Source organism: Ochotona princeps, chromosome 15 (assembly GCF_030435755.1).
Source record: "Ochotona princeps isolate mOchPri1 chromosome 15, mOchPri1.hap1, whole genome shotgun sequence".
Classification (NCBI taxonomy): Eukaryota; Metazoa; Chordata; class Mammalia; order Lagomorpha; family Ochotonidae; genus Ochotona; species Ochotona princeps.
This window is the reverse complement of record NC_080846.1, coordinates 4,885,081-4,908,077: the sequence shown is the minus strand read 5'-3', so window position 1 is coordinate 4,908,077 and position 22,997 is coordinate 4,885,081. Positions and strand designations below refer to the sequence as shown.

Genomic DNA, 22,997 nt, shown 5'->3' with positions numbered 1-22,997 from the left:
CTACAGGCTAAGGATACACAGATGATCATGATACAACCCCTACTCAAGGCACCAGGTACTGAATCTTTGGTAGAGGACCGAACTAAGGGTTATGGGAGTATAGAAGACGGAATAAAAATCCGATGCTGTGGGGTAGCCGGTTAAGTCACTGCTGGTGATGCTGCCATCTCGTATCAGAGCGCTGGTCTATCACTGCGGCTTCCAAGCCAACCTTCTGCTAATGGGCCTGAAAACGCAATGGAACATGGGCTCCCCGCACCCACATGGGAGACCAAGATGGACCTCCAAGCTCCTGGCTTCAGCCTGGTCCAGTCCCAGCCACGGTGCCCTTTTGGGGAGTGAATCACAGATGGAAGTTCTCTCTCTCTCATATTCTGTATTTCAAATAAATAATTTTTTAAAAAAAGAAGTAGAATTAAAAAGTAGATTTCCAAAATCAACAGCTGAGAAGGCATTCAGGGTAATTATACCCAACACCTTCCACCCATGTCACAGGCAGGAGAATCCTGTAGTGATTCAAGCTGGAAGCAAGCAAGGCCACAGGCCCTGCAGGGCTGGCACTTGTAGCTTCTTATCACCAGGGTCAGGCTGCCTTGGTTACAAAAAAAAAAAAAAAAAGTCAAACATTATCCTCACCATTTCCGTTACACTTCATTTCTTCACAGAGAACCTGGGTTCAGCAGAAACCACAGTTCTAATTCAGCCATTCACTGAGTGCCAATCTCTACCTTTTACAAGATAATCCTTTAAAACACCAGCTCAAACAAAAGTGTCCTCTGCTCCCTTTCTGAAGAACAATCTTCTTTGCAAGCTAGACTATTCACCAGGGAGGTCTAGGTTCAACTCGGAAGATACACTGAACCACAGCCTCCCCCAGTGCTGAACTTCCTCCAGCCCAGGTCTCAACCCTCCAGCCTCCAACCTTAGCAGGTTCCTGCTCTGAGCCTTCCGGCTTTGGACTTCTCATTTTAATGCTAACCACGACTCTAAGAAATTCACTCCAGAAGAACTACGCAAATTTACTAATACACAAACCACATTTCAGAATTGTCACTTTTCCATCTCATGTCACATACAATGTCAAAAGTCTAATCTGTCTTTACACATCTCCAAAAGGAAAAACTTAACTTTGACAAACAAATTTTTCTCACTGGTAACCTCTCAAGGCATGGAAATATACTTAACCACTAGAAACTATTCCAGCAAACTGCTGCTGTGTGAGCCTGTGAGCCGTTACAATGGAGTACATGCTTTTCGTAGGGAGTCAGGCAGTAGGAGTGGCTTCACACATGGAAATCCACCAGCTGGCATCTACAGAGATTCCAGAAAACAAAGGAAAACTTCTGTATCAAGTTTTTCCAAGAGCTAACTAGTTTTTTAACTGGTTATTCCTTTCCAAAATATGTACAGATGAAATGACATAATATATGAGCCTCACTTTAAAATACTAAAAGAAAGCGGCAACGAGGCTAAGCCAGACCGGCCATCTCCTGGGATCTGCGAGGCTGGCGGGGGCCCACAGTGTGGCCTCACTACACTCCTCTTTTCCTGTGGTTGAAATTTTCCATAATAAAAATTTAAAAATGATCACAACCCAGTGAGCTTGAAAAACAGATAAAGAACTAAGCGACCCCTGGGAGCAATGAGCTCCACAAACTGAGTTTCTTCAAACACACCTAGAGTATACCACGTGTTCTTCACCCACCAGTTACTGAGCACAACGACCAAGCCAAGCACTAAGGACCTGAGTACATCCTTTCTCCCTCCAAGGCAGCGAGACAGGCTATCAGTTCTACAAGCACATAATGTTACAGACCCAGCCAGGAAAAACCTCCCCAGAGGAGGTACCATCTAAGCTGAATTCTGAAATACTCCAAAAACACAGCATTTCTTTATGTCCTACAATGACCTTTCATTATCTTGCAGTATCAAATCAGCAAGCAAACACCTGCTCCTCTATCAACTTAAGGTATGCCACTCCCAAGATTCTGTATCAGAGTGTGTGTCTGAGTGCTGGCTGCTCCACTTCCACTCCAGTTTCCTGCTAACACCCTGGGAAGGAAGCAGAAGGTGGTCCCAGTCAGTGCTCAGGCTCCTGCCACCCACACAGAGACTCGGATGAACTCCTGGCTTCAACCTGGCCTGTACTGGCTGCTGCAGTCATGTACAGAATGAACCAGCAGATAAAAGATCTCTGTCCCTCCATCACTCTGCCTTTCAAATGAGTAAAATGAAATCTTTTAAAATATGTGAACTGCCTTTTTCTAAATAGAGCAGAATTTACTAAGCTGTGAATCACTCTACAGATATTTATTAAATATCTACACCACATGCCAGGACGTCCTATGGGAAAGATGCAGCCTGCGTCCTTCAGAAACACAGGAACGGGAGCAGGCAGGCAAGTCGCCAAGTAAAAAATGAAAGACAAATCTCTCCAAGCTATGAGGGAAAGGCAGGAAGGAATGGACAGAAAGTGAGACCCATGGATGAATGTGGGCCAACTGGCGGGGAAAGGGCCCTGACTAGAGCTCAAGGAAGAGCATGCAAGCACCTGGGAGGTCATGGGAGAAATCTGGGTGTCACCCTGAGTCAACGAGGAACCCATTGTGGGGGAAGGAGTTACACAGAGAAGTGGTGATTCCGTTTACATGTTTAAAGTCATTGTGGGATCTGAGCAACAGTTCAACTGGATAATCCTCTGCCTGCAAGTGCCAGCACCCCAGATGGGCACCAGTTCATGTCCTGGCTGCTCCACTTTCCATCTAGCTCCCTGCCTGTGGCCTGGGAAAGCAGTAGAGGATGAAAAGACCAAAAAGCTGCTTCTGGCTCTTGGCTCCTGGCCCTGGTCTGGCACAGCCCTAGCCTTTGCAGACATTTTGGGAGTGAACCAGTGGATGAAAGATCTCCCATGTCTCTCCCTCTCTAACTTTGCCTTTCAATAAAGAAAGACTTGAAAATAAATCAATAAAAAAGGATCACTGTGGCTACTTTGGAAGCAATTGGTCGAAAATGCTTTTTCACAGAGAGTAAAAACAAAACACCACAAGTGGTTGTGACCACTGGAAACATTTGTGCATTCCATTGTCAATCTAAAACCTTTTAAATTGCCAGGCCCAGGCAGCCTACATCCACAGCAGTTGTTGTCAGTGCCGAGAGCCGATAGGTCCTGACAGCTAAGGAGATCTCTGGGCCCTGAAGCAAGCCCGCATGCCCAGAGGTTAGCATTCTTCTCATTCTCCAGTTGCCAGGAGTCAGGTAAATGTTCATTTACTCATCTCCTATTCCACAAACAGCTTCCTGACGGAAAGGAAGGGCGCAGGGAACCTCCTCGAGTGCTTCAGAAGACAATAACTTCACTGAACACCCGGTGAGGAATGTAATTGCATAACCTTCCTTCCCGCCAACTATGTTCCAGGTACCGACTCAACTAAGAAAGCAATTCTCATTTTCCTGTCTAGATCTGCCAAATCTTAGAAACCTGCCTAAAGCACATTCATTCAGTTCTGCCCAAATAAAAGTCTCCTCATTCCAAAGTCTGAACAAGAAAAAAAATTTTTGTAATTGATAAGAAAAGCAAAATAAATTCCATTGTCAATGGGGCGTGTGATTAAACAACCTTAATAAAGACACTAAAAATGTTAGAGATTTTACTAAATGTGATGTGAAAAACACAGGTGTTGGAACAGGGAACAGTAAACAGTTGCTGAACATCCGTGACCTTCACAGTGTATTTCACTTGGTCCTGGCAGCACCCCTAGAGAATAAACACAAGAAGGCCTCAAAATATTCAGAGCAGAGAGGACACTTACAAGCCTGTGTTCTGCTTTGGAGCACACGAGTTCCAGCCCTGGCTCTGGCACCTGACTCCAGCTTGCAACTGACAGAACTCGGGTCATGGTGGCAACTCCAGTGACTGGGTTCCTGTGATAGAACCCTCAACCAAGCTCCCTGCTCCTGGCTTCAGCCCCTCAACAACTACACACAATCATACTATCTGTGTAATCATACTACATGTATACACGATCATGCTATCTGTAATCACACCAGGGGCATACATGGTCATACCATGTGTATAACTACATGTTACATACTTACTTACTGTGTGTGGGTACATGCATGGAATTATATACATGCTGTGAGTGCATACATGTTATATAATATTGTGAGAGTGCTTATGTGGTATACACATACATGTGTGAGTGCCTTGTTACACACACATACTGTGTAATTACATGTGTGCTACATATCATTCTACCATACTGTGCATGCATACTGCATATACACAGACGTACTGCGAGTCAATACACACTGTACACATACTGCGTGTATGCGCATCTGTGCTACATACACATCTAACACGTATGTTTCAGCTACAGGCCTCATCACCAATTATATGTTCTCATGGGAAAAGCGTTCAGGATTCCTTCTTGGAGATAACAGACCACCAGAAAGAAGCTCCGAAGCAACAAGGAGGTGTAGTGGCGAACGCTCTTGGAGTTACTTTCTCCTTCCTGAGGTCACACTCACTTTCTGGGTGAGCAGCAAGGACTCCCTTACAAAGCTGTAGAAGCTAATGAATAAAGCCTACTCTCAAGTCCAGAAGTTTCTGCACATGATACAGGGTGGTAACACTGGGCAACACCTCCATGCAAAAGCAACTATTCTGTCATCAGGCAAAATCAAGTAACAGAGGAGCCATGGAGGCACCCACAGCACTTACCGTGAAGCAAACGCTCAACGAGTTCATTCCTTCCACTCTCCACTACGAGTTATTTGTACAAAAAGGAAGAAACCTGGGCCAGGCACCGTGGCCTAGCAGCTAAAGTCCTCGCCTTGAACGCCCTGGGATCCCATATGGGCGCCGGTTCTAATCCCGGCAGCTCCACTTCCCATCCAGCTCCCTGTTGTGGCCTGGGAAAGCAGTCGAGGACGGCCCAAAGCTTTAGGACCCTGCACCCATGTGGGAGACCCGGAAGAGTTTCCTGGTTCCCGGCTTTGGACTGGCACAGCACTGGCCATTGCACTCACTTGGGGAGTGAATCATCGGACGGAAGATCTTCCTCTCTCTCTCCTCCTCTCTGTATATCCGCCTTTCCAATAAAAAAATAAATAAATAAATCTTCAAAAAAAAAAAAAAGGAAAAAACCTAAGCTTGGAGGAGTCACACCCCCAGCAGCACTACAACATCAACAGCAAGGATCTAGAAAGAAGTGACATGACTTTTTTAAGATTTATTTTTATTGGAAAGGCAGATTTATAGAAAGAGGAGGAGAGACAAAGATTTTCTCTCCCCAGTGGCTGCAACGGCCAAGTCTGAGCCAATCTGAAGCCAGGAGCTTCTTCTGGGTCTCCCACGTAGACACAGGGTCCCAAAGCTTTGAGCCGTCCTTCACTGCTTTCCCAGGTCACGGGCAGAGAGCTCGATTTGAAGTGGAACAGCCGGGACAGGATCCGGTGCCCATGTGGGATCCCATCACATGTAAGGTGAGTATTTAGCCAAACAGCAATCATACCAGCCCAAAAGTGACATGATTTTTAAAAGGCAGGGAGACGTTACATGAGGCACCAAAGGGAGAGGTGAATCTGAAACTAGTTTACCAGATGGTCTCTTTATAATGTTTGAACAGGAAGGAAAGCTGTTTCAACAACTCAAGAGCAAGAAGAGCGACAGGTATCAATAGGGCACGGTAACCAGGGCTTCCTAACATTCTGGGTCAGAGAGACACGCATCAATTCTGCTTGGCAACCTATCACAGTTCACATTTGTCTTACCAAAAGCTGACTGAGACAGCAAACAAGCATACGCTAGCTACAAGAGCAACCAGCAATTTGTTCCAGCAAATGAATTCAGTCAGTACATTCATCCCAAGACCTGCCTTTTCTTGATACCAAAAGACATTCTGAGACATACAGAGTGTGTTATCAAGCCTGTTACCTCCTAGACAGCAGAGCATGAATGCACAAGACGAAGACATAGTCACTGAACAATTTCTAGGCAACAATTCACCCAGCACTGACTTTTCCAAGTCAAATGCAAATTCCATACACACAATCCACAGCCGACTGTGTATCAGCCCTCAGCACATCCCTCCATCAGGCAGGGTAAACACGCCCAAAGGAAGGACCTCGTGTGTACTGAAGGAACGCTGCCAGGAGACCACAGATTAACTTGAGGTTAAAAACTGCAACGAGGGAACACTGCCTGCACCTGGCTGTCACTACCAGGGATGCCTGCATCCCATGTTCAAGTCCCACCTTTGCTCCCAGCTCCAGCTTCCCGGCTCCCTGCCACACACACAACTTTAGTGCAGTTCCTGGCTCCAGCCTAGCTCAGCCCTAGCTGTTCCAGGAACCTGGGGAGTGAGCCAGCAAATGTAAGAAGTACTGCTCTCTCTCTAGTTCTATCATTCAAATAAAAAAAATAATTAGACAAAAAGAAAAGAAATGCAGGATAACTGAGGGTGGGCTAACTTACAAGGCGGCACACTATTCACTCATTCCCGAGAAAGCTGAGCACCAGTTAGCAGCCAGGATTCCTGGAGCACCCACACACACGGGGGGGTGGGTCTGTTGTTACACTGCGTGGGATCTCAGACAAATCTGCTGGTATTGTTTTCATCCACAGAGTGCGGACCTGTACAGGGTTTTGTAAAATAGCATGGATGTGTAACTTAAATACAGCAAAATTATGTATTTTAAGTGTGTACAGATTCAATCAGGCTTTTCTATAACGGCATATTTTATGTATTTGGAAAGCAGAGTGAAAACGAAAAAAATCTGATAGACGAATACGTTTCATTTGCTGGTTCATTTCCCCAAATGGTTTGGTCTGACCCCAATGAAAGCCAGAGGCAGAAACTCCACCTAGGTCCCCAACATGGAGGCAGGGGCCCAAACACTCGGGCCACTCTCAGCTACCTTCCCAGATGCATCTGCTCGAAGCTGGACCAGAAGCAGAGCAGCCAGCGCTCAAACAGGTACTCACCTGGGATGCCCACACTGCAAGCGGGAGAACACCCGCTCACTGGGTTTTGTCACACACTCTCATGTCACCGTCAGTGTCAGCCAAGAAACAACACTCCCACTGCCCCTCTGCGCTTCTGCAGTGGTTGCTCCACCCCAGCCTCAGCAAGCACTGAGCTAACTTCCTTCACCACAGACTGGCTTTGTCTACTCTAGAAATTCACATAAATCATAAACTCTCTTTGGGCCTTCCTTCCACTCAACGTGCCTCTGAGATTCATCCACACCAATGCAGGTTCTGGTCATTCATTCCTGCTTTCTTAGATCTGTCACCTGTTTAACCATGTCACCGGTTGATGGAATCTCGATTGTCCTCAATTTGGGAGCTATTAGGGATAATGCTGCTATGAACACGTGCATTGTCCTTTGTGAATGTATGCTTCCATTTCCTAGGAGTAGTAACTTCTGAACTGATAAACAGAAGGATTGTTTTCCAAAGCACCTGCTCCATTTCACACTCCTACCAACAATACATAACTACTCCACCTGGGGCTGCAACCATGGCATAGCATGTAAAGCAGACCTCAGCACTCCCTGTGGATACCAGTTCAAGTCCAGGCTGCTCTACCTCCCGTCCAGCCTCCTGCTGATGACCTGGAAAAGCAATACAGGATGGCCTACTACGTGAGCCCCTGCACTGTGCGGGAGACAAGGAAGAAACTCCTGGCTGACTTGCCTGAGCTCCAGTTCGCGCAGCCATCTGGGAAGTGAATCAGTGGATGGAAAATCCCTCTGTCTCTGTAACTCTGACTTTCAAATAAATATATAAATTTTTTAAAAGGAAAAGACCAAGAACTGCAGCTGCAAGTGCTTGGGTCTGTCCATGCTTTTGCCCTGTCACCAGCCTGGGGACGAGGTGGTGGGGAATTACACTGTGTGACCTTCCCGGTGAAGTGCAGGATCTCACCCTGTGCTTTGGACACTCAGACATACTTCTGTAAAATGTCTACTCGACCCTTTTGTTCATTTTCTAATGGGGACATTCAGTGTATTATCAAGCTTTTATATATTCTGGAGGTACATAGAAATACCACAAATATTTCCTCCCAGTCTGTGGTTTGCCTTTTCTGTTTCTTACCATTTCAATTGGAAAATGGAAAGTTTTAGTATTAACCAAGTCCAACTGATCAATTTTTACTTCTATGGTCAGTGCTTCTTGTGTGTTAAGTAACTTTTCCTATTCCAAGTTCACTGACTTTCTTCTACAATTTCTTCAATATGCTTTGCAGCTTTAGTTTGTGTATGTAGGTCTGGAAATCACTTAAGGTGAATTTTTGTATGCAGTATAAGATACCGACTGAGAGTCAGTTCTTCACAAAACACCCAGTTGTTCCAACAACACTGTGTTAGGAAGAGCTCCTTTCTTCTATGAATTACATGTAAGCTGTTGCTAGAAATCAACTGACCACAAATGCACTTATCTATTTCTGAATTCTCTACCACATTCCAATTATCCATATACCTATTTTTGCACAAACACCATAATGTCTTCATTACTCTAAGTTTATGATAAGTTTTCAAATTAGGTAATTCAATCCTTCCCAACAGTTCTTTCCATTCTAAATTATTTTGGTTATTCTAGACCTTTCATAACTGCAAGTAAACTTCAGTTTCAGAGAGTTTCCAGATAATTTCTATTTATCTGAAAGACAGAGACACAGAGATCTTCCAAGCACTGTCTCACTCCCTAAATGCAGCAGCAGCAGCTGAGAAGGGGTCCAGCCAGTCCGGATCTTCCACGAGCACAGCACGGACCTAAGTACTGAAGCCGCCATCTCCCTTACCTCTAAAGGTGCCCACCAACAGAAGCGGAGCTTGGACTTGAACCTTGAATCTGGGTACTCCAACATGGAACACAGGCATCCCAAGTGACGCTGTGACTGCTGTGTTAAATGCCAATGCCAATGCCTACTGCCAAGAAAGGCATGTTGGTATCATAACTGGGAACACACTGCACCTTTAGTCTGCCCGGGCAACAGGAGACAGTCAAATAGCACTGGTCTTTCAGTCATAAATACGACATGTGCCCACTTAGTTTGGTCTTATTTAACTTAGCAAAGCTTTGTGACTCTCAGGATAAAAGGCCATATATTCCCATTATTTATTTTATTAATTTTATTAAACTTACTCCTAAGTGCATAAATTTTAATTTAAATTAGTCCTTAAGTTCATAATTTTAAAATTCCAAATTTCTGGCTTGGCTTGGAAAAAAAAAACTAAGATTATAATTTTGGGTTGCTCGGGGTGGGCGGGAAACCGGGTGGGGCTTCTCCCTCAATATCCTCCTTTACCTCAGATACAAGATGGAAACAATATGGACATAATAGTGTTGCCCACTTCCCTATCCCCCTGAACCTTTTTTTTCTTTTTCTTTCTTTAACTGTAATTAACTATGAAAAGATTGTCAACAACAACACAATAAAATATATTATTAAAAAAAAAGAAAGAAAGAAATGCTTGGGCATGGCAAAAAATAAATAAATAAATAAAATAATTTTGGGTTGAAGTCCCACATGCCAACCATGCATGAAGTCAAGTAAACACCCTCTTTAAACAGGACACTCCAATTCTCCCAAATTCTATCACTCCTTATTAAAATCTCGGACCCATCCAATTCTGTGTTTAAGATACCCAGGACGGGGCCCAGTGGTGTGACCTAGCGGCTAAAGTCCTTGGGGCCCGGCGCCGTGGCCTAGCGGCTGAAGTCCTCGCCTCGAATGCGCCCAGATCCCATATGGGCACTGGTTCTAATCCCGGCAGCTCCACTTCCCCTCCAGCTCCCTGTTGTGGCCTGGGAAAGCAGTCGAGGATGGCCCAAAGCCTTGGGACCCTGCACCCATGTGGGAGACCTGGAGGAAGTTCCTGGCTCCTGGCTTCGGATCGGCATAGCACCAACCGTTGCAGCTCACTTGGGGAGTGAATCATCAAACGGAAGATCTTCCTCTCTGTCTCTCCTCCTCTCTGTATATCTGACTTTGTAATAAAATAAATAAATCTTTAAAAAAAAAAAAAAGATACCCAGGACAAGGAAAGGCTTGGAGAAGCATTATTGTATTCTAAATCTTGCTTCAGTGCAGACAGCTGGGTAGGAAAAGGCAAAAGCAGTAAAACTGCTTCTTCAAGTGGTACTGGACACTGGAAAGGACATGGCCTCGGGTAGCTATAGGAGTTTTAGTAGAAGAGATGAGAAGTTGACAAATTATATAATATTTACAGACTAATTCTCAACAAAATTTATAATGGAATGCATACAAAGAGAGAGAGAGGGAAATATCAAAAATGACCCTTCATATTTCTGGCTTATAGAACGACCAACAATGGGGGAGTGGGCTGGCGTTCTGACATAGTGTATTAAGCTGCCACTTGCAATGCCACCATCACATAGGAGTGCTGATCTGAGTCCTGGCTGCTGCACTACCCATCCAGCTCCCTGCTGGTGCGCCTGGGAAAGCGATGCAAGACGGTGCTAGAGACTGTGTCCCTGCTGACCACAGGGAAGACTGAGATGGCGTTCCAGGCCCCTGGCCCAGTCCTAGCCATTACAACCATCTGAGGAGTGAAGAAGCAGATGGGAGATCTTTTTGTCTTTCTCTGTGCCTTTCAAACAAAACAAATCTCTAAAGAGGGTGGGTGGGGAGAGTTGCAGAAATGGGATTGCTATAGCCACAGTAACTTTGGCAAAAACAAAGACTCAAAGTTGAGTTTGGAATCTGAGATGTCTGAGACACCCAGGCAGGGATGGCAAAGTGCTCAGCATTCGAGAGAGAGGGATGACACACTTAGGAACCACTCTGCACGTCTTATCCACAGTTGGAGGACCAGACAGAATCTCCCACCACTAAAAAAAAAAAAAAGTTAACACTGAGCCTTGAGAAAACTCTCCACAGAGGTCAGGCAGGCATGAACTCAGAAGGTGTAGCACCACAGCAAGCAATTAATTACAGTAAGTGTCATTCATTCATTCAGGAAATATGAGACAACCTACTACATGCCAAATGCTGGTGGTGGTACAGCAGAAAAGCCCCTGCCCTTCGAGAGACAGACAAAACAGGACGTCAGGCAGCTGTACGCCTATGCAGAAGGCAGGGTTGGGAAGCAAGGTGGTACACTCTCAGGAGCAAGGTCACTTTTTTATCCATGGTCACCTTTCCACTAAGGAGATGGATTTAAAACAGCAAAGGAAGAAGATTCTAGCAGGGGCACTACTCCATCAAAGTGAGTTCAGTCACTATCTTGGCTACTGCGGGAGTGAATCTGTGAACATCTGTCTCGCTCTCTCTCCCTTCCTCCGTTTTTGAAATAAAATTTTTTGAAACAAAAAGAACAGAATTGAGGTTTCTCTGGAGAATTCAAGTGGATGACCACTTTAGTCCTACTGAGAGTCGCTGTCTGTCCTTCCTTGTAAATATATATATATATATATATATGAGTAAAGTGACAAAGATAGGGAGGAGGGGGCAGGGAGACAGAGAGACAAAGAGAATCTTCCACCTGCAGGTTCACTTCTCAAACTAAAACAACAGCCACGTCTGGGACAGGTCTTCCACCTGAGTACTTGAGCCAGCATCCCCACCCTCCCAGGTGCAACAGCAAGGAACTGGATGGGAAGTAGAGTAGCCGAGACTCTCACTGGCACTCAAGTACGGGATCGGGTGTCCTAAGCAGCCACTTCACCTGGTGCACCGCACAACCAGGCCCACAGCCTGTGCTAACAACCCAGCTCACGGACATCAGCCTGTTCAGTCAGTTCCCACAATCATGTAAACCCATGTCTTGCAATACATCTCTTAATATGCGTCTCCAGCTGGCTCTGTGTTTCTGCCTGAATCCTAACTGATACAGATGCTGGCACCTGAAAGTGAAATGCTGCTGTGACACACACCTAAAATGGGGATGTAGCTTTGAAATGAGAAATGGATAGAGGCCAGAAGAATTCGTAAGACGCATAACTGAAACAAAAAGCCTCAACTGCCTTAAACTAGGAGTAGAAGAATTCTTCTGTCGATATCATTTGGATATTTATAACAGCATTAACAAGGCACACAAAATAATCAACTTAAAAAATTGTTCTGGGCCCAGCGTGATAGCACAGAGATTAAAATCCTCACCTTGAACGTGCAGGATCCCATATGGGCTCCGGTTCTAATCCTGGCAGCTCCACTTCCCATCCAGCTCCCTGCTTGTGGCCTGGGAAGGCAGTCGAGGATGGCCCAAGGCCTTGGGACCCTGCACCCACGTGGGAGACCCGGAAGATCCTGGCTCCTGGGTTCGGATTGGTTCAACTCCGGCCGTTACAGTCTTTTGGGGAGTGAATCAACAGACAGAAGATCTTTCTCTCTCTCTCCTCCTCTCTGTGTATCTCTGACTTTGCAATAAAAATAAATACATCTCTTTTTTAAAAAAAGAAAAGCATGTTTTGGGGCTGAATAATAGCACAGCAAATAAAGCCGCCAGCTGTAAAGCCGGCATCACACGTGGACAGCGGCTGACATCTCAGAGGCTCCACTGCAGAGCAGCTCCCTGGCAATGACCAGGTAAAAGCAGAGTGAAACAGCCCAAGGACCTAGGCCCCTGACACCACGGGAGACCCAGAAGAAGCTCCTGGCTCCTGGCTCTGGCTCCTGGCTCGGGTCTGGCCCATTCCCAGCTATTATAACCATCTACAGAGTAAACTAGCAAATGGAAGATCTTTCAAACAAATAAACAAAAATGTTTAATTTTTTTAAAACTGCTATAGAGTTGGGCCCAGCGGCGTGGCCTAGCGGCTGAAGTCCTCGCCTTGAAAGCCCCGGGATCCCATATGGGTGCCGGTTCTAATCACGGCAGCTCCACTTCCCATCCAGCTCCCTGCTTGTGGCCTGGGAAAGCAGTCGAGGACGGCCCAATGCATTGGGACACTGCACCCACGTGGGAGACCCGGAAGAGGTTCCTGGTTCCCGGCTTCAGATCGGCGCGCATCGGCCCGTTGCGGCTCACTTGGGGAGTGAATCATCGGACGGAAGATCTTCCTCTCTGCCTCTCCTCTCTGTATATCTGGCTGTAATAAAATGAATAAATCTTTAAAAAAAAAAAAAAAAACTGCTATAGAGTTACTGAATTTCAGGGCCAGACTAAATGATGTCATGTGCCTTGTATGTCCCACAGGCAGACACTCCCCACCCTGCCGGCACATGCTGTGAACACTGAAGCATTCCTTGTGTTACAAGGGAATATAAAGCACAGTGGAAAAGTCCTACTTTACTCACAGAACACCTATGTCTTCGTAATCAGGATGTTGGTAAAAACACAAATGCTAAAGACACTTGCGGTGAAGGCACAGGAGGAAATGAGAAACATTGGAAGAAAGTACAGGAATGTGGCTCCTGAGCAGACAGTGGCAGGAGACACGCTGCAGAGTGCCTTAGAGCAGGCTGGGAGCGGCGCATCTCAGCTGCAGACTCAGACCCGGGGGGTTTCTGAGCCGCAGACTGAAGGTGCAGCCGTTGTTTTTTTTTTTTTTTTGCTGCTGACAGTAAAATGCTAGAGGAAAAACTAACCGATACAAGAAACAGAAAACAGGAAGAGCCCTCCCTCCAGGCCCCCAACCCCTGACTCCACGCTTTGGAGAATTCACTTTATCCAGATCATAAGATGCTAAAATTAGGCGATTAACTGTTAAGACACACCTGCCCAGAGAAAACCAAGGTGGGGCTGGACAAGCCTCCAGCAGTGCTGAGGACAGTGGGCACACTTAGATTCTCCCAGTAATCCTGAGAGGAAGCCGGGGACAGAGACAGGATTACACAGGAAAACTCCAGGGAAAACAGGAGTTCCTGAGCTACCCACAGGAAACCCAAAAGGCTTCTGAGAACTGTCTATGAGCAGCAGCACTGCCACCCTGGACCAAAGCAACACCAGGGGACCACCAAAACTCTACACGCAGGAAGCAGAACAATGAAACTACTCTCCGACAAAGCAGTGGGAAATCATGACAGCCACCACCACAAAGATAAACCCTGATGTTTACCCTTGCGACGTGAATAAGTCTGTCACAGAAGATACTGAAGGGCTCCACTTACACAAGGTGTTCAAAGGCCCAAAGTCAAACACATCAAGAATGGCAGGTAACTGACTGACAGACACAGACTTTGTTTAATGGATACAGTATTTCATTTTCAGACATGAGAGGGTACAGACATGAGGCACAGCAATGACGCCTGCACAACCAGAACACTGGATACAACAGGCCAGTATAATTTAAGGTGAATTTTTTACAAGTACGTATGTTTTACCACAATTCCAAAAACGGCAGTTAAGGGCAAGGCTGGAGAGGGGGACATACTCAACTGAAAACATACTACCTAAAAAAAAAAAAAAAGGAAGGGGCCCAGTGTGGTAGCCTAGCGGCTCAAGTTCTCACCTTGAATGCGCCAGGATCCCATATAGGCACCAGTTCTAATCCCAGCGGCCCCACTTCCCATCCAGCTCCCTGCTTGTGGCCTGGGAAAGCAGTCGAGGACGGCCCAAAGTCTTAGGACCCTGTGTCCGCATGGAAGACCTGGACAGACTCCTGGATCCTGGCTCATCATCAGCTCAGCTTCAGTCACTGCAGCCACTTGGAGAGTGAACCAACAATGGAAGATCCTTCTGTCTCTCCTTCTCTCTGCAAATCTGCCTTTCCAATAAAAAAGAGGACGAATCTTGGGACTCGGTGCAGTGGTCTAGCAGCTGAAGTCCTCACCCTGCATGCGTGGGAAAGCAGTCGAGCACGGCCCAAAGCCTGGGGACCCGGCACCTGCATGGGAGACCCAGAAGCTGCTCCTGGGTTTGGATCAGCACAGCTCTGGTAATTGTGGCCACCTGGGGAGTGAATCATCAGAAGGAAGATCTTCCTTTCTCTCCCCCTCTCTATATATCTGCCTTGCCAATAAAAATAAATCAATCTTTTTTTTTTTTTAAAGAAAGGATGAATCTTAAAAAAAAAAAAATTCCCCGCTGGAATTTGAAATTGCACAGGACAGGACAAGAAACCCATTTTTTCCTCACATTTAATTTTTTTTTTCAGACAGAAAAGTTTATTTGCGAAGGGAGCAGAGATTGGGGTAAGAAGAGGGAAGGGGAAAGCACTTCCAAAAGAAAGCCAGGAGGTTGGGAACCTCTCGAAAGGAGAGGAAGAGACACCCGCATTTAGTTTCTGGAATGAGAAAGTCTGTAACTATTATACTATATTTTTCCAGCGAAAAGGTTCCATGCGCAGAGAGCAGATGATTTTAGACAATGAGATTTTCAAGATTTGAGCTGATCTTAAGATGAAATCTCAGACTTGAGCTAACCCTGCGATGGAGCTGTTGGAATGATGGTCATCATTTGCATATGAAACAGATATGAACCTGGGGGCAGGCAAGCCAGACCACAGAACGCTGAGCAATGTCCTCCCAAGTCCCTGGAATCCTGAAGGTTACCTTTTACAGTGGGAAAAGAAGAAAGGAGTCTTCACACATGCGATTTAGGCTCAAGCTTTGGGGCTGGGTCTACCCTGGATTATCTGCATGGACCCTACATGCAATCACTTGTTCTTGCAAGAAAAAAGGGAAGCAGAGAGAAACTGGAAAAGAGCCACAGAGAAAGATTTGAATGTAATACCCAAGAAGTGATGCTACCACGACCAAGGAACGCAACAGCTGGAAAAGAGAGGAAACTCTCGCCCCTGAAGCTTCTAGAAAAAATACAGCTTGCAAACACTTACTCTTCAATTCTGTTCAACCGCTTTCAGATGCATGACTTCCAGAACTGTCAGAGAACAAGCACACATCATCTCAGGCCACCAATTCTGTACAGATTTTTACAGCAACGACAGGAAACTAAGCTAATACAGATGATGTAGACATGGGGGATATGGAAGTGCAGTGCAGTGGTCAGGTTATGAGCACAGACTTCCACAATTTGGCCCAGAGACTGGATTCTGTGAAGCAGCACAGATCAATCCAAGGTCCCCAATTGACCAGAGGCCACCATTTCACTAAGCCGTGGAAAAGTCACCGGCTCAGCAACATGCCAACCAGTGTTGACCACAGGAAAGTGCTGCGGCAGAACCTAGAGCCACATACCCGCTTGCAGTGTGTGAGAAAATCACATGTCCTTAAGATGCTGCAATGTTTCTCTGATCTCTTTTTCTGGTTATGTTACCCATTCTCTTCAATACCTTCCCTTTCACTCTGTCCCAACCTTTTACAGAACAAAGTTTAAGTGACAAGTGAATTCCCAAATGGGCCAAAGGAAGTGTGTGCAGGACACTGCCTTTTAAGCAAAGGGAGGACAGGCGAGGGTGCCGTATCCAGCAGTCATGATGCTGGAGGCAGGCGGCAGAGCAGGCGGCAGAGCAGGCAGCAGAGCAGGCGGCAGAGCTGTGCTTGTCTGCAGGCAGCTCCTATGAGGGAAAACATGACCAATTTCACAATTATTTAATTATAATCATGGCTGCTGCTACAAAGCAGAATTTCTGTGTGCTATGAAAATGAACAGGTGTTAAGTACTCATTATGTGCTAGTAAGGACTGGAAAGGAAAATTTATTTACCTCTCCCATCTCTGCCATCAGGAAAGAAGAGATTCAGAAGATTAATTTCTTTGTTCAAGATCACAGAGCCAGCAAGCCAAAACCCAGAACAGGTATACTCGGCTCAGAACCGCCATCCCCCTCCAGCGCCACACAGTAAGGAAACCTTCCAGTCTTTTTGAAAAACAAAACAAACAACTACCCCAAGAGCAGAGTGGTCCATGCAGTTTACATTTTGAGAATCTTACTCCAGAAACAGCTTTCTAAGCTTATTTGATGAAGGTGAATTTTGGAGGGTATTCAAAATTCCCTTAACACTCTCGAAATAGAACAAAAGGTTACACTATAATTAACTTGGTTTTATTTAGGTACCGAACAGGTTATTAGACATGTTGAAAACAAAATGTCATGAAGAACGTGTCCAAGCGGCACAGGACACACCCAGTTTCCATGCACACTGATGCTGCCACGCTCCCTCTCAGAACCAGCTTTCAGGTGAAGGCGAGCGGGGGTAGCCAAGCCCACTAGAGTGTGACTTCGGAAAATGATTACACAGCAATCTGATTCAAGATACAAGATGCATGTTGGATATTTACAAATACGCTTCTAGGAGCAAAGGAAATCTTTACTCATTAGTGCATGATTTCGTTATGTTTTTGATTCCCTGTCCCCATTCTGGGGCTCACTTTCCCCCTCCAAAAATAAAAAAATAAAAAAACATGGAGAAAGGAAACACTTGAACAAGATAAAGAAAAATAGTTCATTGAAAATATAAACTAGAATAAAGCAGCACAACATCCTTGTCGCAAGCCATGACCCGGGCGCATGAAGCTGGCATGTTAATGAACGACACACTCCTGGGCCCCAGCACTGGGCACAGAGGCCAGCAGGCCCTGGGGAGACATGCCGCCCTGGTCAGAATGTCTGACTTCAAGCCACCCTCAGCTGCTGCGGGCATCTGGGGAGTGAACCAGGGAAAGACAGGCTCTGATTTTTTTTTCTCAAATTAAGTAAAAATAAACAATTTTTTAAAGAAAATCAATGGGCATGTAGCACAGCAGTTAAAACGTCACTTGAGACATCTGTACTGAGACATCTTGTACTGAGGTTCAAGTCCCAACTTCACTTGCAATTTCGACTTCCTTCAAATCTGTACTCTTGGGCCCGGCGGCGTGGCCTAGTGGCTAAAGTCCTCGCCTTGCACGCCTGGATCCCATATATGGGTGCCGGTTCTAATACCAGAAGCACCACTTCCCATCCAGCTCCCTGCTTGTAGCCTGGGAAAGCAGTCGAGGACGGCCCAAAGCCTTGGGACCCTGCACCCACATGGGAGACCTGGAAGAAGTTCCTGGCTCCTGGCTTCAGATCAGCGCAGCACTGGCCTTTGTGGTCACTTGGGAAGTGAATCATCGGATGGAAGATCTTCCTGTCTCTCCTCCTCTCTGTATATCTGACTTTATAATGAAAATAAAATAAATCTTTAACAACAAACAAACAAACAAACAAATCTGTACCCTTAAGGCAGCAAAAACTGGCCCAGCCACTACTTGGGAGTACCTCAATTGAAATCTGGTTTCAGTTTGGTCCAGCCCTGGTTGTTGCAGGCATTCAGGGAATGACACAGAAGATGAAACACAGCTGTTGTCTCTACGCCTTTCAAACAAAATGAAAGGGTCCCGGCGTGATAGCATAGCAGTTAGGGTACTCGCTTTGAACGCCCCTGGGATCCCATGTGGGCACCGGTTCCAGTCCTGGCAGCTCCGCTTCTCATCCAACTCCCTGCTTGTGGCCTGGGAAAGCATTCGAGGACGGTCCAAAGCTTTCGGACTCTGCACCGGCGTGGGAGACCCGGAAGAGCTCCTGGCTTTAGATTGGCTCAGCTCCAGCCACTGCGGCTGCTTGGGGAGTGAACCATTAAATGGAAGATCTTTCTCTCTGTCTCTCCTCCTTTCTGTATATCTGCCTTTCCAATAAAAATAAATAAATCTTTAAGAAATAAATAAATAAGATAAATTTATTTTTAAAAAGGGAGATGACATTGTAGCACAGCCTGTTAACCTACCACCTGAGATTTTGGTATCCTACATCAGAGGGCCAATTTAAGGCCCTGTTGTTCCACTTCCAGTCCCGCTTCCTGCCAATGCACCTGGGAAAGCAGTGGAGAATGGCCCAAGTCGTTGGGTCTCTGCATCCATGTAGGAGACTGCAATGAACACCTGGCTTTGAACCAGACCAGCCCAGCTCTGGCTGATACAGCCAGCTGAGGAGTGAACCAGCACATCAAACAACTCCGTCTCTTCCTCTCTCTAAATCTGACTTTGAAATTAAAATAAATAATCTTAAAACAAGCTACTGAGGAAGCAAATCCGTAACAGAGCAATCAGAATATCCATACTCCACACAGGAGCACCACGGGGTGATCCCCACTTGCCTCCTGCCCGTGTGGGAGGCCACAGAGGGTGCCAGTGAGGGCTCCACAAGCAGGGCTCCTGCTGCAGGGTCCACCTGCACCTATGCTCCTGTGGCCTCAGGCCTGGCCCAGCCCTGGACGTTGCAGGCCTTCGGGAAATGAACTAGCAGATGAAAGGGAGGGAGTGTGCTTTCTTTCTCTCTCTCTCTTTCTCTCTCTCACACACACACACACACACACACTTTCTACCTCTCAGATAAATAAAAACTGTAAAAGATCTTTAAAACAGAAAAAAAAATCCTAAAACTTCAGACATGCTTGTATGCCTAGTTCAGCACACTCATCAGGCACAGTAAGGTACGTATCACTATCACTGGTTTGCATCTCAGGAACGGCACCAAGATACACACATACACACGTACGAGGAAAATTGCAAAAAATATTTGGGGAGCTGCCACAATAAACTAAAATTGAACTGTCAATGAGGTGGTCAAAGTAAAGTATTTTCTAAAACTGTAGTTTTTAAGAAAATGGAATCCTTTTCTGTTAATGAAATCAGAAATCTGAGGCTGCAAAGCTGTGCCAAGCTTAATCCAGTTCTAGGTCCACTGCCATCTCCTTGCATCCTAAGGGAACCAACCCACTTAGCCAGGAACATGACTAATGCCTCTCAAGAGTTTGTCCAAACTAACAGGGTTTCATGCAATTTGCCCTTTCAATTTCCAAACCTTTGTAGTCCAGATTTATTGCTATGTATTTATTCTTTTTTATTTGAAAGGCAGAGAGAGATCTTCCAACTGCCTGTTCATCCCCCAAATGCCTGCAACAGCCAGGAGCCCAGATTCCATCAGGTCGTCACCTGGCGGGCAGAGACCCAGTTACCTGAGCCATGCTCTGCCTCCCAAGGTGCACAGTAGCAGCAGGCTGGATAGGAAAGAGTGAGGACTAGAACCAGGCAATCTGCACCACGAACTGCAGGCACGCTGAGCAGCTACTTAACCACTGTGCCACACATCTGCCCCTACACCCACATTTAGCAGTTTATTGTATCTTAACTTTCTGTACTTTTAGAACTTGATGCAGGGCCATTGTGGTCACTTGGGGAGTGAATCATCGGATGGAAGATCTTCCTCTCTGTCTCTCCTCCTCTCTGTATATCTGACTTTGCAATAAAAATAAGTCTTTAAAAAAAAAAAGAACTTGATACGGATTAGCTGTCCCTCAGCCACACGTCCCCGCTGTAGGTGCTTTTCCCAGTGCTCCGTGAAAGCCCATGCAGCTCTCCGGGCTGAAGGAACATGCTTTTACCCTGCCCAGAGGGCCCAGTCACGCCACACACACAGGAGAGCGCCCAGCCACCTCCCCGGGTCTTAACTGGCTCACTCTGTTATGAAACAAACAACCCTCTAGGCACGGACACTCGGAGTGGAAAAGCTGATGCTGAGGTGGCCAGGGCTAGCCCTGAGTGCCCCTTCCGGACACTCCCTGTCCTGCCTTCGTTCCTCTACGGCCAACCTCCTCCAGCCACTGCCAGCTCTGCACCCGGGCCAGCAGCGAGGGACTCCTGGCGGTGTGCACAAGCTGCCTGAGCACCTCATTTTTTACAATGTACTCCCCACAATAGTAACATAAAGCAGACACCACTACTATCCCCACGTTACAGCTAGTGAATCGCACAAGACATCAAGCTGCAGGAGTATCCTAGCCACAGGGCCTAAGGCGTGTAATGCACACATACTAACACACATCCACATATATGTGCTTATATACATACATGCATACCCATACATAAACATAGCTACACACACACACACAGCCAATGAGACCAGGAGTCCAGCCCAGGCAGCCTCTCTTTTTTTGCTCTTACCTGCTTACCTCCGTTGCTTCTCTACCACTGATAAGTACAACAAAAAAGACTCCACCTTCATTTTACATACAGGAATCAAATAATTATCCTTAATGTCACTGTTGACCTATATGACTTAAACATTTCATGTGATCCTAAACCAGTGTCCACTTCTACATCTTAGCTTTCCATGTGTTGGACACACAGTGAACACTTCGCAATACTTAAAAATATCTGTTAAACGAATTAAGTCTCAGGAACAGTGTGATGATTCAGTTGGCTAGCCCTCAGCCTGTAAGTGCCAGAATCCTGTATAGGTACTTGTTCATGTCCAAGTTGCTCCGTTTCCCATCCAGCTCCTTACTTGTGGCCTGGGAAAGCAATGGACAATGGCTCAAGTTCCTGGGACCCTCCACCCGTGTAGAAAACTCAGAAGAAGCTCCTGGCTTTGGGCCAGCCCAGCTCCAGCCTTTGCGGTCATGGGGCATGGGGTGAACCAGCAGATGGAAGATCAGTTTCCCTGCCTCTCCAATGAAAGTGAATAAATCATAAAAAAAATAAAATAAATAAAATCGGCCCGGCAGTGTGGCCTAGCGGCTAAAGTCCTTGCCTTGAATGCCCCAGGATCCCATATGGGTGCCGGTTCTAATCCCGGCTGCTCTACTTCCCATCCAGCTCCCTGCTTGTGGCCTGGGAAAGCACTTGAGGACGGCCCAATGCATGGGGACCCTGCACCCGCATGGGAGACCTGGAAGAGGTTCCTGGTTCCCGGCATCAGATCGGGGCGCACCGGCCCGTTGCGGCTCACTTGAGGAGTGAATCATCGGATGGAAGATCTTCCTCTCTGTCTCTTCTCCTCTCTGTATATCTGACTTTGTAATAAAATAAATAAATTTTTAAAAATATATAAGTAAGGGCTCGGCAGCATGGCCTGGTGGCTAAGGTCCTCGCCTTGATCCCATGTGGCCGCTGGTTCTAGTCCCGGCAGCTCCACTTCCTCTCTGTCTCTCCTCCTCTCAGTATATCTGACTTTGTAATAAAAATAAAATAAATCTTTAAAATATATATATATATATATAAGTAAAATAAAATAAATAAAATCAAGGCATCTCCAATTCTCTCGTTAGGATTCCTCCCCCACCTAGCCCAGCACTGTCCTGCAACACTCTCTTAGTACTTCACCCACAGTAGTGGCTACAGTTTCCCTCCCTACCACATGAGGCCAAAAGAAAACTGGAGACAGCACAGTAGGTGACCTCTGACGCCAGGTCGCAGCAGGTAACGTAGCTTTGTCTCTCAGGTCCACCGCACGGGCGGGGCACGCCAGCTGCCATGCCACTTTCAAATGGCCATGAGGACAGCCCCACAGGGAGAGGGACCCAGAACTGTCCCCACAGCCTGCCCAGCCTGCCAGCCCTGTGAGGGGCCACCTTGGATGAGGGTCTGCAGCCTCTTCACTCAGGCCTTGGGATAGCACTGCAATCTCCCGGGAGGCCCTGAGGCTACACCCCTCAGGTGGGCTTCTCCCAAATTCCTAAAGCACAAAGAGAGAGGGAGAATATTCATCAGTCTTATATAATAATTTTTTTAAGTTTATTTCCAAACTTGCAAGGCACCGCATCGTCCATACACTGGCTCCGTCTCCAAAGCACGACAGGCAGGGCTGGGCCTGACAAGCCAGCAGCCGGCAGCTGCTCGTGGCCCTCAGGAGGGCGGCGGGCCCAGGCCTACAGCCTCTGTCACCTCCCGGGAGCACCTGGCAGGAAGCCGGGTCACAAGCAGAGGAGCCAGGTCTCAACACAGGCTGCACTCCAACACTAGCTTTTTGCCTGTTTAAAATTTACTTATTTTTATCTGACAGGCAGGCTTACAGAGAAAAAAGAGAGAGACCAGGATCTTCCATCTGCTGGCTCATTCCCCAAATGGCCACAAAGGCCAGCCCTAAGCCAACCCGAAGCCAGGAGCCAGGAACTCCACCCCGATATCTCACATGGGTGCAGGGCCTCAAGGACTTGGGCCGTCTCCCACTGCCTTCCCAAGCACATCAGCAGGGAACTGGATGGGCAGTAGAGCAGACGGGCCATGACATGAACCAACACCCATGACGGATGCCGGCACTGTAGGCAGAGGATTTGCCTACTAAACGATGGCTCCAGCCCCCACTCAACACTAACTTCTGAAGTAA

At 46.6% G+C, this 22,997-nt stretch overlaps 1 long non-coding RNA gene across 2 annotated transcripts in view; it reads right to left on the bottom strand.

The window, feature by feature from the left end:
• Window positions 1–22,997, bottom strand: part of LOC131482048 (uncharacterized) — a 63,704-nt gene that overhangs the window by 36,722 nt on the left and 3,985 nt on the right. The gene's annotated exons all lie outside the window — the stretch shown is intronic.